This window comes from Scardinius erythrophthalmus (genome assembly GCF_964197995.2).
Source record: "Scardinius erythrophthalmus genome assembly, chromosome: 9".
Taxonomy (NCBI): domain Eukaryota; kingdom Metazoa; phylum Chordata; class Actinopteri; order Cypriniformes; family Leuciscidae; genus Scardinius; species Scardinius erythrophthalmus.
This window is the reverse complement of record NC_138229.1, coordinates 21712198-21726744: the sequence shown is the minus strand read 5'-3', so window position 1 is coordinate 21726744 and position 14547 is coordinate 21712198. Positions and strand designations below refer to the sequence as shown.

At 37.6% G+C, this 14547-nt stretch overlaps 1 protein-coding gene across 2 annotated transcripts in view; it reads left to right on the top strand.

Moving 5' to 3' along the window:
- The first annotated feature begins 2010 nt into the window (after positions 1 to 2010).
- fndc3ba (fibronectin type III domain containing 3Ba) overlaps positions 2011 to 14547 on the top strand; it is a 133790-nt gene continuing 121253 nt past the window's right edge. Inside the window, exon 1 of one of the 2 annotated variants that reach the window (XM_081374927.1) lies at positions 2011 to 2147. The gene's annotated coding sequence lies outside the window, so the exon portion shown is untranslated. The remainder of the gene's footprint in view (positions 2148 to 14547) is intronic. The other variant, XM_081374928.1, reaches the window with a different exon arrangement.

Genomic DNA, 14547 nt, shown 5'->3' with positions numbered 1-14547 from the left:
ATTTGAAGGCTCGAGGTTGATGCAAAGGATTTTTTGTAGTGAGGTCATTTCACTTTATTCCCATGAAAGAAATGTCCAAGAATTCACTTAACCAAATTTGTCATTGTATGTGATCTTGTTAATGTTAAAAGAACGGCAAACCTCGGATAACTTTTTAGGTTTTAAAGTTTGGGGTCAGTAAGATTTTTTTCGTAACAATAAGCATAACAAGTTACAATGTGAGTAATTAATCAACACGGAACTTACTTTAGCTGGACAATGACACTTTTCTTCTAGAGCTGCTGTAGCCTAGCCTACAGCCGAAACAAACTTTGTTGCATATTTTTCCTGTTATCACTGGCTAGTGTAGGCATCAGTAGGCTAGTTGTGATCGTCAGTGCTCTCCTGTCCTACCTTTAATTGTCCTGCTGGTGGCAGCAGACACTTCTACACCGTGTGACTTACCTGCCACTGTCAGCGAAGTCAAAAATGTAGGACAAGGGGCATTGAGTTTGTTCAGCTGTGCTCTTCTGATTTTGAGATTTAAAAAGTATTTTCAGCTACCTAGGCTACATAATTATGCCATGAGTCACGGACATGCAGTGAACTTAAAATAGTTTGGAGACATGAATGACAGTTTAATGATCCTTCTAATTTTCTAAATTTGTCTTGTGATGACAAGCCTGCAAAACGACACAAACACAGGATGGTGCAGCAAACAGGGACCCACAATATAATAACATTCAGAGAACTGCAAGGATGTAACCACTTATTCACATTTCAGGGGGTCAAACGGTAATATTTAAAGACTCAGCAACTGGTAAACATTTGATCAATGACCCTTTTTAAAATAAGGTCCCATATGCATTAACTAACAACAATTAACATTGAGCAATACATTTTTTACAGTATTTTTTTGTTGTTGTTATCGTTAGTTCATAAAAATAACTGTCTATTGTAGGCTAGTTCAGGTCCATTAAATAATGTTAACTGATACATCTTTTGATTTGAATAATGCATCAGCAAATGTTGAAATAACATGAACTAAGATTAAAAAATGCTTTAGAATTAGAATTTTTCATTGTTAAATTTTACCTAAAGTAGATAATATTAACAAATGGAACCTTATTATAAAGTTTTGCATAAACGCAGGAAACAGCAATCAAAGACAACTATACCTTACTCAGTGTTGGATTTTCTTTCTTTTTTACGAATTACAAAAAAAAAAAAAAAAAAAAAATCAGTAAGATATTATAATCATATAGTCACACTTAAGAATAATCTTGTATTATTTTGACAACAAAACTGAAAAGTGTTTCTTTACATGTTTTTATAAAAAATCTAATCAGTAATTTTAAGTAGCCTATCCATGAACACATTAAAAAATACTATTAGTGAGCTATAGTTTTTCTATAGCTATAGTAAATTTTAATCTTTTACAATGACATTAATGTACTCAATTTGCAACTCAACTTGCAAAGTTATTGTCCATGTGTCTCCTTGAAAGTTATTTATCCTATCACTGTAAAAAAATATATATATTTGCATGATTTGTAATCACATTTTTCTTTTCTTTTGTCAAATCAGCTTAGTATGTGGTTCAGATACTGTAACATAATATTTCTAGTTTCTGTTGAATAAACAAATATCCTTCATTATATTAACTCAAATTATTAATTTCAATGAACTCAAAATTTGAAGGTTAGTTTTTAAAGTTAAAACAACATTTTTTTCTTTTTCTTTACAGTGCTATGTATTTTAAAATGTAAATCAAAAAATGAACCAATTTGTTGCCATTGCCTATTGATCAATATGTAATCTTGTAAAAATCCATAAAACCACCTAATCTGTTTTGGACTATTGAACCAAATATGAACTAAGCATTAGTGATTTTTTCGTGTAGGCTATAGCTGTGTCTGTGCATGTGTGTGGTGGTCTCTAAATGGTTCCCTTCTGCTCTGAAGTTCGTTTATATGGTTGCTTACGGTAAAGGGGGCAGGATTAAGCTCACATGTGCTGTGGGACATAATTGACATGGACTCGGAATCTCCCCCTGACTGAACGCTGCGCTGGTGGAGCAGACTGGAGGGAGCAAGGATTGCCAAAGTTGTGTCTGGGGTGAAAGTGGAGCTCTGGAGTTTCTTTCAACATCATTTTATTGCAGCGAGGTAAGTTTTTCTTATCGCTTACTAGCTCTGTCTTTGGCTACAGTTCGCGTTTGTGTGCTTTTCCCCAATTAAACGATGAAAATTTGTTTATAACGGAAAGTTAACGGAAAGCATTTTTGTGTCTGGATGGCGGTGACGCCGGGAGTCTGGGTTAGTTGGCCAACAAGGAGATGCGACGGAAAACTTCATTATTCCGCAAGAAAACAGGCTGTATTGCTTGGATTCTCTGTTATTTACCCGAAGATGCTCGAAACTCGTCGTGCAACTTTGTAATGATTCGCGAAATTTTCGAGAAAATTCGTAGTTTGACGTCTTCGTCGTTGAATTCCAACTTTTTTTGTTTGTTTGTTTGTTTGTTTGTTTGTTTGTTTATTTTTGCGCGTAGCCTACTGTTACAACGCTACAAAAAAGTTACACTTTCACTTTATTAAACAGTATTTTGGGATATCCGTGAGTTTTGGAGTGATACCAAATATTTAGGTAAAATAGAGTAGGGATGCTGAATTTCGCTGTCTTTCCAGGTGTCTTTACGTAGCGATTACGGTGTTGCAAAACAGCCAGTTGCTGGAATGATGTCGTATAATATTTGGCAAAGATTTGAGGAAAATGAATGATGAATGATGGATTAAGTGAAGGTGGTCAACTCCATCATGCCCTAGCATTCCAGACAGCCTATTCTTCAACATCTGTGTCTGTTTATATGGAGGAAAACATCAGCTGCTGTTGTCCTTGTCCTGTCATATATTGTGCAGAAAGTATCTCGACTTCTCCATACTTGTTTCTGTTTTTCTTTCTTTTATTGGTTTGGTTTAATGCAACGCCGTGCATCGTTTGTCCAAACGTTAGAAATAGGATAGTTGCTGTTTCATGTTGGAAATTAAAGCGCACTAATTAGCAGCTCTGGAAAAAATAGACGGTCGCTTTTAATCTCTTGGATAATTTGTTGGGAACTGAAATGACGCTTCAAGATAGTTTTGTACCATGAGTTTCTACCCCTGCCTGGATCCAGAGGGCTTATTGGAGAGAAAGAAGCACACTATCTGTGAAAGGAGAAATGTGATCTGCAGAAAATGACGTCAGGTTTGCATTCTCCAGCTGAGTGAGGGATTTCATAACTTTTGAAAATTCTAATTATTGCACTGGATCATGAAAACTAAATATCTGCTGGAAAATAAGATGTTGCATTCCTCAGCTCCTTATTATTTGACTGTCTACAAACCAGTGGTTCTCAACCAGAGGCCCAGGACCAGTCGTCAAACTTCCAAGGGGGGGCCACAAGACGATTATATAAAACAATTAAATATGGGTAAAATATACTATATGCATTATATTTGTCACTTTCTCTGTTTAGTGGTCTGTGTGGACTGACCCCCCTCCCCCACTTTCTTCCCATAGAATGATGCACACAATCCCTACTTGCAATGAATATGTTCCCACCTGCCTGTTTTAGGTCCTGCTACTTGCAATCCTTCATTTTATTTTATTTTTTTCCCCATTGGACATTTTGTCAAATGCACACAATGCTCAACATTTTTCAAGGTTTTCAAGGTTCTCAAAGGTTGCACGAACTAGGAAAATGTGCAGAGAAAATAACAGTAGAGCTGTAGTTTTTTTTTAATGCACCCAGCGCGCAGCATATAATTGAGATGCTTCCATACAAAGTAGCTTTATTCATTTTTTGGTTGATATCTGATGGAATGGCTTCAGGAGACTTTGTTTGGTCAGTCTAGGTGCTGCGCTGAGAGAGCTGGCATGAGGGAGTTCAACTTCCTGATTGGGCATAGCTGCAGGAATGTGCTCTTCCTTTGAGGTCGTGGGGTTGTACCTGGTGAGCTGGAGGGCTGTTTTCCCAGGGGCAAGTCAAATACTACACATCCCCTCCTCCAGCTCCGAGCTTTGATGTGTGCTGATGTTAGGCAGTGCAGCGTGATAAAATCTGTTGTGATTGTTCCTAATTGCAGCGGAGAGTCCACCTTATTGAGGACATTTCCTGATTTTCTCTAAATGGTGCCCTTTGAAATAACTTAACATCTCTTAGTCACACTTATTGCTCAGTAGATGTTGTAAAAATCTATTTATTCCATCTTGTGTAGGTTTCGATAGTTCTGGCAATGCCTCATTATTTTAATCTTTTGTCTCTGTAACATCCAGTGAATTCAATGGCATTCATCTGTATTGTTTTGGAAAAAAAGAGTAAATGATGAGTAGAAATGCAGTAATGGATTTGGTCAGCAAAGTCACATCTTTTCATTTGACTCTTTTTCCCTTGACCTCATTAGGCAGAGAAATCCAGCATCTCTCCAACTGTTAAGCAAGACAGAACAAGTTTGTATCTGTGCTTTAACCATAGTGCATGGGAAATATGCATGCAGCGATGATGTGGCTGTCAGCTGGTCCGTGAATCAGGATCATGCTGCTCATCTTGAATCAGCCCACCACGGCCACATATAGTGGCATTCAGAGGAGCTAAAAGTAGTGTTCTGCATAACAGTGATCACTATAGGGTTTCTTTTCACACGTCTCATTTGCACTCTAGCATCTTCTGCTGGTGAATGTGATGCATGTTTGTTTGGCACAGTGCTGCGATGTTTGCATGTAAGGCTTTTATGTCTCCTTGGTGATTTACACTTGTTGACAGTTGATTTAGGCTAGATGAAGGTAAAAGAGGCCTTTTAACTCCCTTTCCCACCGTCTCTCGAGACAGTCGCCTCTTCACCTAACTGCACACCCATCACTTTACCAACATTGCAAGCGACAAGCTGCTGGATGCCAGAACATACCTTCTTATGCTGCTTTATTTTGGATCTCATGCAACAACCAACTAGAGTTGAAAAGAGTTGACTAGTTCATGTAAATTTTAGATTTGATATCTTTAGCCTGTTGACATGTTGACAGCCTCTTGTGCTTTAGTTTGCTTTAGTTTTACTGATGCACTTTTAAATTGTTCACCCAAAAGAGAAAAATGTGTCATTAATTTACTCACCCTCATGTTTTACCAAACCTGTATGACTTTATCCAAGGTCCAATGCTGTTTTGGACCCTTAGGCCGTGTGTCCAGTAAAGCTTTTTTTTTTTTTCCAGAGGCTAGCATATTTTTCCAATTGTTCTCAATGGGAGCGCCACATTGTTGTTTTTTCTGGTCGCCGAGAATTGAAGATCGTTCAACTTTGGGTTAAACGTCATCACTGCCACTTTTTACCCAGCCGTCCAATCATTGCGGAGGAGGGGTGGGATAAATACCACAGCGACCAACCGTCACATTTGCTTGTACAACGATAACAAACGCGCATCCAAAATGAGTGGCAGAGCAAGTACTTTACATTGTCAAAAAAAATTATATTCAGAAACAAACTATTTGCGAAATCAGATACTAGTAACAGTTCATCTGATACTCTGTATGATAGCACACTTAGCGTCTCAACTGAAAAAAACCCTGCAGCAAGGCTTTTTTACAAGAGCGCTGTTGTTTTCAGCTGGCTAAAGACAAGGCCTTAAGGTGCAGTCAGGTTTTCTATTGCTTCGTGAAATTTCGCAGGCACAATCCAGACATTCCAATAGAAATCCGTGTGATCGTGAGTTTCGTGCGAGAGTGAAAAAGTTCCCCATGCAGATTTTGATCATTTTCAAGTTGGTCTCATAAATTCACCACAATGATCGACAAAAAGCTGCTTGTTTTGAAAGTGACTTTTGTGCGAGCTGTGCTTTATACATCACTGCGCTATTGACTTTTTTTGTCTGCAAAATTTCGCTAAAATTTCACTAATGTGACCACACTAAAAAGTTAGACATTTCAAATGACGTTAGCATGAGTAAATGACAGCATTTTTTATTGGAATGGTGATAAAATTATAAATAATGATAAATATTAATATGTATATGAATTATTATAATATTTATATTTTTAAGCCAATTATACTGATTACAAAACATCTTTTACTTAAATCCATTGACCTATTTTCCTAATCAGGCAGATACGTTAACATAAAAAAAGCACTTAAAAAAAAGTAGTTTTTTTAGTTGTAGAAGGGCATTGAAACTGCTTCATTCCATTGCACTACTTTTAGCTGTTTCGGAATGCAAGAATGTAGCTTTGTGGATCTCTTTTTTTGCAGTTGGTGGAGAGAGTGAGATGCTGCTACTCACTCCATGTCACTCTGGTTCCTGACATGCATCCTCTGTCATGCCAATGCATTATTCAAAGGGCCAGGCCTGCACATTTAGCTAAAAGCAGAGCGGAAAAACACTAAGTGTTTGGTCAGATGGGGTGTATGTTCGTGCTTGCATTAGCATTCAGAGTGCAGAGACTGCCGTTGTTAGCTGGACGATGGAAACTTCAGATGCGACTGCAGCTCATTAATGACACTTTTATTTGACTGGAGACTGTTTTAGCTGCCGTGCATGAGCAATGAGAGCCTGGCATCAGATGCTGCATTTATATTAGTGCATTTATTGCCCCTTCAATCTGTTGTAATTCACACAATGGCCTCTTACAGTGTACGTATGCTCTAGTCTATCTGATCCCCTCTCAAACTACCCTGCTTAAACACATGTTAGCAGTGTCACTGTGCATATTTGTAGTCCCAGACTTCCTGTTTTCCTATGCTCACCCCCCTACCAGCAGGACCTTAGACCAACACCTTCCACAATCCCTCCATCTCACCAGGTCTTGTTAACCCATCCCCCTCTTTAAGCACTACTCTTTATAGTGTGTGAAATCTGGAGGCCTGATGGAAGATGAGGAATTTCACCCTTTGACCTCTGAGAGCAAGGAGGGGTGGACGGGGGCTATCCATTCTTACTGCCCAGATTTGTTTCAGCCTGGTGAATTTTTCTAGCTAATTGATATTTTCTTTTGAATTAGTACCGCTCATCTCTCTTTGTTCAATAGCCATGTTTTGGATGTGTGAAGTTACCAAAATACGAAAATAAAGCAAACCGAGAGGTCATGGGAATGGCAGCCGTTGCTCCGAGGGCAGTGGCATCCCAGGTGGCACTGGAGGAATGTGTCAATGTTGAATTTTCACTTTCTACAGCATTCCAGAGAGAACATAGGGTGAAAAGGCTGCTCCTTAACATTCCTTTTAGGGACTGATTTATTTTTCGGTTCCTGCATTTCTCACATTAAGTCAATGTTATTATTTTTTTATTGCTAAACATGTTTGCTTGTTTGGTATATTCACTCATTATCGTGCAGATATTAAAATTATGTCCGATAATTATTGTGATGTTATGGCTGATAATTAACTGATAAATTAATCAAATTAAAGCAGTATACATAAAAATATACATTATACAGAACAGATAATAACCCCCCTCCCCCTCCCACCCCATGTAACAGTCAGACCAGAGAAAAAATAAATAAAAAATAATAATTTTTAAATAAAGAATAACAAATAAAAGCACAATAATAATAATAATAATAAAAATATACAAACATGTACATTCAGAATAGTTCTTTAGCAGAAGTGTTCTCCACAAAGGTCAGCAAAGGTTGCCAAGTAATAAAAAATCTCTTATTTGACCCATTCATAGAGCATCGTAGCTTTTCCAATTGTATGTTATACATCACATCTTTAATCCAATGTCCATATGTTGGAGGTGAAGAGTCTTTCCATTTGTACAAAATTAGCCTTCTGGCAAGAAGTGAACATATTTAAGGTATGTTTAAGATTAAGATTTTTTTAAAAATATATTTTGGTTCTTTCTAAATATTATATTGCTCATTGATATATTGTACATTGGTAATAAAATTACAGTATGATGAGTGTACAATTGTTAAATCTTTTACATTATTTACAAATATTGTAAAATAGAATGATGCTGTTTTACATCTACTATTTTTTTTTTATTCATTTGATTTTTTTAATATACTTTTAACATCCACCGATTTAAAAAAATAAAAACCTCTAATATCAGCGGCTAATTATGGTACATCATGCATCCCTAATTTGAAATAGGCTTAGAAGAAACTAGGGAGAATAGGTGATACCTTTCTCTCAGTGACTGACAGTTGTCTAAGCTCTTGTCTGTAAGCAAATGACCAGATATATTCCCTGTACAGATGCTGAGTCTACTGTAACAGTCTTGTGTGAGAGGTGGAGTTGAGAAGCAGGACCATGTTTGTGCTTTTCCAGGGTGTCTGCAGACGCTGAGCCACACAGAGCCGGCTGTGTTTTGGCGGCTAGCTGTTCTTTCCCCCAAATGACCCGGTGAGGAGCGACGGACGGGTTTCTGTTTAAAGGCTTTGTGTGCAGCGAGGAGGAAGTGGTTATGTTTGTTTAAACTGAGCTGCCCCCTTTGAGCACGCTCAGCCATGTGGGACAAATGAGCAAAATCTGTCCCCCAATTTCAACACCCCCCACCCCATTCCCTGTGTCTTCCTCCGACTGAATTCAGCACACCCCACACCCTGGGGGTTGGGGGAGCCCTGAATGTTGGCTTGGGCATAAGATTCAGCCATACCAAAGTGTTGACTCATTCAGCATTCCAGGACTATAAAATGTCCATCCAAATCTGGACTCTGGGACGAAACTGACCACTTCCGCATTGAAATGCAACCTTGTCTGGAGGATTGTGTGTGGGGAAACTTGAGGGTTGGGAGATGCTGTTTTGAAAATCCTTTACTGTAATGGTAAAACATCTACCCCATGTTCTAATATGTTTGATTCTCAGAGTTTTATTTTTGTTTACCGGGAAGCGATGGATGGATGAATGTGTTTCCTTGAGGAAAGAGCTGCTTAAAAATGGCACATGTTAAAATTAGAAAGCGCAAAGAGTGCTATAAGTTTAAAAATGGATCAAAAATTTCAACAAAAGAATGTGGGAAAAGGAAAACATGTTAAGCAGGGAATGTGTGCTGCTCAGGATGAACTAAATGGTGTTGGGTAGATGATGCAATTATTTATCTCTTACACAAATCACTAAATCATTTAATCCCCTTACACACAGAGATTCCGGAAAATACACAGATAATTTATCCCGGGGTCGTTTGATTTTGGTTCATTCACACTGCCAGTGATTTTCTGGAATCTGTGAGTGCGTTCACACACATCCCATAAAGATTCCGTAAAGACACGTGACGTGTAACGTACGCGTTGAAAACATATACACTACACTAACGCATCGCGTACCGTTCCACAAAGCTGGCGAACGATCTCAGCTTCAGCACGGATGGTAAGGAGCTCCCTGGTCTCTGCTTCATTCCAGTTTGCAGAAATTTTTTCGTTCTTTCTTGGTTGATGACGAACACAAACTTTCACGTGCGCCATCACTACGACATACCCCTTATGGCATTGGTCCTGGCTTTTGTTCACACAGGGCGCGTTCCGGGACTGATCCCGGCAATGTTACTAGATCCCCATCCCGGCGTCAATCCCGGGACGTGTTTGCGTTCACACAGAAGGCACTCAAGTAGTGAAGTGCAGTACTGGAGTACCTCAAGGAACGGTTTTAGCCCCATTTTTGTTTGCTATTTATACATCAGACTTCCAGTACAATTTTGAAACCTGTCACCTTAAGACATTTTCTGATGACTCAGCAGTTGTTGGATGTATAACAGACCATGATGAGGGAAATATAGGGAGCTATTAAAGAGTTTTGTGGGTTGGTGTGAGATAAACGGTCTTAGGCTAAATGCTAGTAATACTAAGGAAATTGTGGTTGATTTTAGTAGATATCCTCAGCAAGTTGTATCAGTAAACATACGGGGGTCGAAAATTGAGACTGTAACATCATATAAGTACATGGGTGTATACTTGAATAACAAGCTCGATTGGTCTGATAATATGATGCAAGCCTATAAGAAGGGTCAAAGTCGTATTTATCTGTTAAGACGACTGGGATCATTCAGAGTATGTCAGGTACTACTTAAAGACCTTCTATGACTCTGTGGTCTCACTATCATCTGTGATCTCACTATCATCTGTGATCTTGTATGCTGTCACTTGTTGGAGAGGGGGATTGTTGGAAAAGGAGAAGAACAAATGAAACGAGCTCATAAAGAAGGCAGGTTCTGTTGTAGGATTGGGCACCATAGAATGATTGATAAGTTGGTCTATATAATGAATCATAATTGTCACCCCCTTCGTGAAATAATTTGAGCCCTTGTTGAGTACATTTAGCACAAGACTTATTCATCCCCGCTCTCACAAGGAATGATTTAGAAAGTCCTTTTTACCAACTGCGATTAGACTGTACAATCAGTGCTAACAAGGTGATAGATTATATTATAGAACCATTTGGTATATAATCATAATGCCTTGAACTGATACTGGTAAATAATGGTTGTTGTTGTTGTGAATGTCTTTTGTTTATTATTATTATCGTGTGGATTGTGCTGCTGTGACATAAAAACTTCCCCTTGGGGATTAATAAAGTTAATCAAATCAAATGTGTGAGTGCAATCCCAACCTTTGTAGAAGCACTTCACCCATAGTACCTTTGCTAGCTGTCAATGGGTACAGATTTCCTTTCTATGAAAAACTGAGGTGACGCACAGCATATTATTTTGAATATTCAACAACACATTTGGTCGTATACTTGGACAGACATAGGAGGACTGTTGCCCGACTATGTGAAAACTCACTGTAGCTCTGTAGTATGTGAATGTTCTGACAGCTGTGGATACATGCACTGATCCTCCTCACTGATCTTAACTCTTTTTCTAAGTACCAAGGAAAAATCTTGAAGCACAGCCATGTGTGTGGAGTGAGTCATTTTCATGTGTTTGTGGGAGTTAGGCTGCTTCCTCTCAGCTTGGTCTAAACACAAGTTCAGTGTGCCAAAAAAAAAAAAAAGCTCAGGAGAGCTGAGATCTGCGTGCTGTGTGGTGACCTGGTGACCGCTCTAGTAGCGAGGTGCATATTGAAGGTATTTTAGACATTACTGTTTTTTCCTGTTTGTGGATAGACTGAGTCACCAACAAGTCTAGACCAACCCACTACAAGAGCCACTGTAGAAATCAATCACACTTCATTCTTTAATGTCACACACTGAACAGTATTCTTCACTTTAAATGTGGTTATAAGGGGTTATTCCTTCATGGAAACTTGAGTCTGAAACATCACGCTTAAAGGGATAGTTCAGCTGAAAATTACATTTCTGTCATCACTTCTGTCTCACCCTCATGTTGCTCCAAACCTTGAATGTCTTTTCGTTGTCTTTGGAAAACAAAAGAGGACATTTTGAAGACTGTTTTTGTCCATACAATGAAAGTCAATGTGGTCCAAAACAAAATAACAATGGACCTCATTTACTTTCATTGTATTTACAATTCTTTTTCCAGAATATCATCTTTTGTGTTTCACAGTCAGTCATGCAGGTTTGGAACAATAAGGGTGAGTAAATGATGACAGAACTTTCATATTTAGGTGAACAATCCCTTTAAGTTGCAAAGCATTTATATTAAAGGACTTATTAATATTTGTATTTATTTTTATCTTCTTAATATTTGTATTTATTTTTATCTTATTAATTTTATCTTATTTTAATTCACTTTAGTATGTTTTATTAATAGTAATTTTCAGATATTAAAAAAATTATTTTATAATGTGATTTGACAATTTTCTTTTTTATATATTTCTATTTAGCTATTTTTTAGTTTTAGTCACCATTTTAGCACTTAAAGCTTACATTTATTTCAGTTAGTTGCTAAGGCAACATTTCCTATTTTAATTGAATCGTCTAATATTAATATTTTAATGTTTTTAGCAACATTTCAATCAACACCACCACTTTATAAAGGTTTTAGTTAACGATAACAACACTGTAAACAATTGACTTGTAAATAAATAACAAAATGAATCTTTGACAATTTTTATAAAATGTATATAAATGTGTATAAAAAATATTACGAAAGGATTTGAGGCTATTGAAACCCCACCTCAAAGATGTGAGACTTAAACTCCACGTCAGAGACTTTTGAAAATGTCTAACACCCATAACCACAATCTATTATTATGAAACTCTCCAAGTGATCATTATTACATTGTCGTATTACATCAAAACTGTGATATTGCAGTTCAGTATCAGTGTGCTGTGTAGGCAGACAGGCAGATGTGCTTATGTTGCTCTGTGGGAAAGTGTTTCTGCAGGAATAAGGCAGGCTCTCTCCTCCTCTCTGTCCTCCTGTGCTAACAGCTACGTGGCAGTCGTACGTCGGTCAGGGACTTGGAATGAGTTTTACTGCCTCCTGGACTTCTGCCTAGTCCACATCCAGATGGTTGGATGAGTTTTCTCTTTTTCTCCTGCTCTCTTTGGCAGTGTCAAGCTGCTTTGCTCTCATTGCTGCTGAAAGATAGACTGATGTTTCATCTTTTGAACCATTTTCTATTAAAATATCTCTATAGAGTTCCTATCCTTCCTGACTTGGAAACCTTCGCTTACATAAATCTGACCAGTGACCTCTGGATCATATGGGACTTTTCTAGTACTAGCTCCTCATCTTGTGGCTTTAACTTGGTATTTTATTGCTTTTGAAAATGGTTTAAACTTGGCAACTTGTCTTTGAGTAACAGCACTTGAGACACAAACATTTTAAATTTTAATAAATCAGACAAGTTTTTTTTTTTTTTCAGTGGTAGCTTGCTAAAAGTGAGGGCCAGAATCTTTTAAAGTTAATTGAATACATATGGTAAAGTGGATAAACAAAGTTTTTAATCTTGATTATGCATTAAATTACTTAATGTGGGTGTTGCGCACATATACATTTAATTCAGGTCTGTTCGAAGCTAAAGTCCTGTTCACACCAAGGACGATAACTATAACAATAAGTACCAAGTTTTAAAATCTTTCTAATTTTATGAGAATAGGGAGATCCACACCATGACTATAAAAATAACAAAATAGAGGAATTAAATAATTGGAATCACTTTCAGAATTATTACTTTTTCCAGCTAATGAATGATAAAAACATTAGCAGCCAATCAAAATCCACCTAATCTTAATAAATGGCATCAGTTTATATTAGGCATGCACGATAAATCGGCCACCATATCGGCATCGCCCGATATATGTTCATTTTTAATGTTATCGTTATCGGCCCGATAAGAAAATTTAGCCGATATATTAAAGCCAATAAATAATGGGTTATTTACCTTCAGGCTGAGACACTTCAGATGTAGACCGTTCACCTTGATGGTTTTGAAGGGCTTGAAATATGAACTTCAAAAAAGAAAATACAGTTAAGTGCAACGCAAGTCTGTCATATAGGCAGAGGTGGGTAGTAACGAAGTACATTTACTTCGTTACATTTACTTGAGTAGTTTTTTGGAAAAATTGTACTTTTAAGAGTAGATTTGAATGTGGGTACTTATTACTTTTACTCGAGTACATTTCTAATGAAAAAACGGTACTTTTACTTCGTTACGTTGGGCGACGTTCCTCTCGTTAATTTATTTTAATGCAATATGTGTTGTTAAATGCGTAAGTGCGATGTATCTTTTTTCTGGGCTTGAGCGATGCTCAATTCACAAATGAATCACTCTTTTGAGTCGATTCTGTTCAAAGACTTCATCAAACAAGTTGGCAGATCTGTCTAAATCGGTTCGCGAATCAGTTTGAATGAACTGTTCAGTTCCTGCACGCACTGAATCGTCTGAAGCGATTTCAATTCACACTCGACTCGGAGTCGTAACAGGAAGATTTAAGGACATCAAGAGCGTAGATGAAGTGGCCGTGGACCTACAGTCTACAGTCAAGTGAGAGCAAATCTGCAAATGCATCATATATTTGCCAGCGATGAAGATCTTTATTAGTTGAACATCTTCGTAAGCTGTCTGTGAATGAATGATTCCACAGCACAGGACGATATATTCGATTTCATTTCACTCAGGTAATACATTTTACAACCAAACAGATTATTACGCCATGATAGCACTTCTAGAAAGTATGCCATTACCCGTTTTTTGGACATATACATTAATTTATACATTAAATAATCTACCATTGCCCACAGTTATGAACACCCGCCATCCCGCGGTAGTTTGTGTGTATTGTTGCGCAGTGGCGTGCGAAATCGACTTGAAAACGAATGCCTATAATTGCCTGCCGTAGACACAGTTAACCAGTTTAAACATGCTTGCAGAAATATACATTTGATTATATTTTGGAGAACCGACAGAAGAAGATTCGTCGATGTACTTTTTTTTTGTGTGTGTGTGTGTGTTCGTTCAGATATTCAGTAGCAGTCATGAGCGCGAGCACATGTGAAGAGTTTAACTCATTCTTCTCTGTGTCAATTGCATGCCTTTGAATGCAACACTCTGCAGATTCACTTTATTTCGACATTGTCGAATAATCCAAATGTATAAGTTATATTACTATTATACAAACCAAAGGACAGGCAATGATTTTCTTTTTCAGGCTACAGATGGGAGAAAATGCTTTTTGTTGCAAAGAGAGC